Below are 3769 nucleotides of genomic sequence, written 5' to 3'. Positions count from 1 at the left end.
TAGTATTGAAATTTCAATTCTCAAAGTTGAGGAATTTTAATTAGTTGCTAATATATAAGAATTCTAATATATAAAAAGTTTCAATTCTCCAACTAAGCATATTTTTTTTATTATTTCAATGTTTTGTTATTTTGCGTCCAAATCCCCAAAAAAAACTTATTAACTTGGTAAATTTTGAAAGTAAAGCGAATGCATGTTAGTGTGTTATCAAGTTATTCTGATAAAATGATCCGGTTGTTATGGCAAACACAACCATTGGAATCGATTTCGTTCACCTATCTTCTAACCCATTACTAAAATCCAACAAGATCAACATCATTCGATCAAAGAGCGACAGAAATGAGAAGAACAAAACATCGAAAAAACAGCAAAATGTAATAGCATAAGCACGTACCAGTCGGGTCGTGGCACATCATTCATCTGTTCGATTAACCATCAAAAGAACGTAATCGCTAAATCAGAAAAAGATGCACTATAATTTCTCAACCTAGATGCTCTGCAGCTGCTAACCCAAACCAGAACATGTATCTTACAATGATGCCGGGCTCAAAACCTTCTGGCATTCTTCACAGCAAACAACTAAAACACTGAGAAAGGTTGACAATGGTACATACACTAGTCCTTCATGGGAATGGATAAATCTAAAGGATGGCAGTCCCCATCAAGAAAAACTCGAGCAAACCATCAGATCACTCTGTCATCTTTGCATGGAAGGCGTCATTGAGCTGCTGCTGCGTGTAGACCTGGTCCGACATCTTCACCGTCGCCTGCTGGATCATCAAGTCATTCACAATCGATACGCTCGCTTGAAGCACCTCCAGATTGAGCTCCTTCATAGCGGACATCAACCGGGCAGCAGGGTGGTTCTTGCGGTCACATTGCACCCGAATCATGGCCTCCCACCCAAGCATCTTGATCTCAATCTCCACTCCGGGGCACCTGATGGGGTTCAGTATGGTAAGATCAGGGTCGTCGTCGTCGTCGGAGCCATGTAGCTGCTTCCGGCCGGCTCGGCTGCAGTTGGAGAGCCGGGACTCTCGGGCGGCCAATTCCTTCTTCAACGCCTCGACCTTGGCGTGCAACTTCTTCCGGTCGGACTCGAGCCCCTGCAACTTGCCGCGGAGCTCGTTGATGTAGGCGATGGCGTCCCCAAGCAAGGAAGCCTTGTCCATCTTCGACACATTGGGGACGACGGCCCGGAGAGCGTAGAATCTCTGGTTCAGCTTCTCCCGCCTCTGTCGCTCGGCCTCCACATGGTTCAACGGCTCCTCCCGTCCGTTGGCCGGCTTCCGGCCCCGCTTCCTCGGCCGGTTATCGTTGTCCACTCGGCTGCTCTCCGCCTCCCTTGCCGAGGCCTCGAGGTCGGAATCCCCCCTTGACTTCACCACGGACTGGGGAACGATCGCCGACGAGAAGGACAACATCCCATCTTCCACATTGCCATTGATCGACTTCTTCCTCCTCTCGTCTGCCACCTTTGCATCCGGCGAGCCAGCAAAGTTAAGGTCCCGCCCGCAGCGGCCGCTCCTCGGGTCGAAGCTCAGTATCTCGACGCTCTCAGTCTTACATACGGCCTTGCTCGGTTGGTCGAGAAGCCTGAATTTCGTGCCGTTGGTGGAAGAGTCCCCCAGGAACCCGAACTCCGTCAAGTTCAACGCCCTCTGGAGCTCGCCCTCGGAGTTGTCGATCGAGCCAGCGCTACGGTTCTTCGCATGAAATGGCTTCTGGGCATCGCCGCCCTCTTTGGTCTCGGAGACGGCCGTCGAAGGCTGGTCGCCTAGACAGATCGCCGGATCGAACACGCCGGAGGCGAACGTCGATCTCACCTTCTGGACGAACTCCGCATTCGCCGATACGAGCTCGGTCGACCCCATCTCCACCACGCCGTTCTCGGCGGGGACGCAGATGATGGTCTGGAAGCCGAGGGTGTGCGCCTGCCGGACGCGGTCGATGGACGACGCCGCGAGGGAACCGGTGCCGGAGAGCCAGACCGGCTCGTGGGAGCACAGAGTGTACCCGGCGAGGCCGTAGCTGTTCACATTGTCGAACGACTGTGTCATGGAGATGAGGTAGAACCACTCGGAGTCGGTGACCTCCTCGTCGACGACGCCGGAGTCGTTGGCCAGCGGGCGGGCGCCGGAGATAAGAGAGTTGAGGTCGCGCAGGAACTTCTTCCGGTGTGCCTGCTCCGCCGGGGAGCGGTTCCGCGGGGGCCGCTTGGGCTCGTCCCCGCGGTAGTACCCATCACCCCACACCAGCAGCGACTTCCCCGACTGTCCCACTGACGGTTGCCAGAAGATCGCGTACGTCCACCTGTCGGGCGACGAGTCGACGACCGACTGCAGGCGGTGCTGCAGCGTCACCTGGGTCAACGGATCCCGGACGGTTCCCGGCACCGAGCCTTCCGCCGCCGTCGACGAGGAGGACGCGGTAGGCGGGTCCGAAGACGGCGTCTGGGTCGGCGAGGACGGCGGGAAGTCGGACGCCATGAATGCCTCCAGCATCGTGGTGTAGTCGTCCAGCCACAGGTTTGTCGACGGCGTCCACGCCGCCGGCACCGTCTGCATCCCCATGGACGACAACGACGACGGAACAGAGTAGTCCGTCATTCCATAAACAACTAGTCCCTCGCCTCCTCCTCCACCACTAAAGCTAGCGTTTTCAAGGGTTTTAGTGCCGCTCCCCCCCCCCCTCCGGCGAGTCCCTAAAGACAGGAGCAGCGGCGTGAGGCGTCGTTCTGACGGAAAACCGGGAATCGGTTTTACGGCTTCGAAGTGTGGTTTTGGTGACCGGGAAGGGAGGGATGGGGGTGTGGCATGATGATAAAGGTGCCCGTTTTTTTGTTTTTTCCTCCCCTTTCGCGGAATTTGGATTTCGTCTTCGTAGAGGGCGGGCTTTTTGTTTTCACTTCCGGTGGGGCCCGCCCAGGTGCTCGTGTTTACGGAATTCATGAAAGGAGAAATTGCCTTTGGCGAGGGTTGCTCGCCATCAAAAATCAAAAATAAAAAATAAAAAATGAGAGGAGAAATCGCGCTTCCTGTAATCACGGTGTAATTCCCAGGAATTTAATTCCAAACGGTTCAGCTGAACAATGACCTCCGTGGAATTCGATCCATATCTTTGTTTTTTTGCTTTCCCATACCAACTGAGAAAACCGCAGTCCGGAGATATGGAATTCGATCCTTACGGTCAATAGTATAAGTTTAAGCAGCCTAAAAAAAAAAAAACATTCTTGGTCCGCCTTAGAGAAGAGGTTGCCAAAAGGGTAGAGAGAAACCTCCGCCTATTCACAAACTTTGAAACCATGCCGAATACCACTTGAGCCCGATTGGACGGGTTTAGTGACCATTCAACCTTGATATTCGACCCCTATTTACCAATAGGAATGCAAATGGTTAGGATCCAAGATGAAGGTGTTGCAGCCTTTGGCTGTTTCAGATCGCATTTTAATCCTATTTCTTATGTATTTAGCCGAACTGTTTGCATCCCCACGGATAAGAAATTAGGACAAAGGAGAATCGAGCACGCATATTTGTGAGGTGTGTAAGTATTGATAAAAAATTTTGAGGTTTAAAAAAATGAGACACACACATATTACACAAAATCCTTATTACAAGTTCTGACCGTCTTTTGCCTGAAGAAAAGGTAAAATCAAAACAGTTTTTTTTTTATCTCCGTAGCTTCTTGGATGGCACCATCCTAGATTTAAGTCTGCAAACAAAGATAAGAGACGTGCATAAGTATATAAAATTGAAATAAACAGATTAGA

At 51.6% G+C, this 3769-nt stretch overlaps 1 pseudogene across 1 annotated transcript; it reads right to left on the bottom strand.

Annotated features, from left to right (window-relative positions):
- Positions 1-380: 380 nt before the first annotated feature.
- Positions 381-3011, bottom strand: LOC149813572 (transcription factor MYC1 pseudogene; annotated as a pseudogene). The gene has a single exon (XR_016428209.1). The product of XR_016428209.1 is annotated as a transcription factor MYC1 pseudogene (transcript).
- Between the last annotated feature and the right edge of the window lie 758 nt (positions 3012-3769).

The sequence above is a fragment of the Nuphar pumila genome, chromosome 16, assembly GCF_984573655.1.
Source record: "Nuphar pumila chromosome 16, dmNupPumi1.hap1.1, whole genome shotgun sequence".
Taxonomy (NCBI): domain Eukaryota; kingdom Viridiplantae; phylum Streptophyta; class Magnoliopsida; order Nymphaeales; family Nymphaeaceae; genus Nuphar; species Nuphar pumila.
Note: the sequence above shows the minus strand (reverse complement) of the source record. Positions and strands in the feature narration are given on the sequence as shown.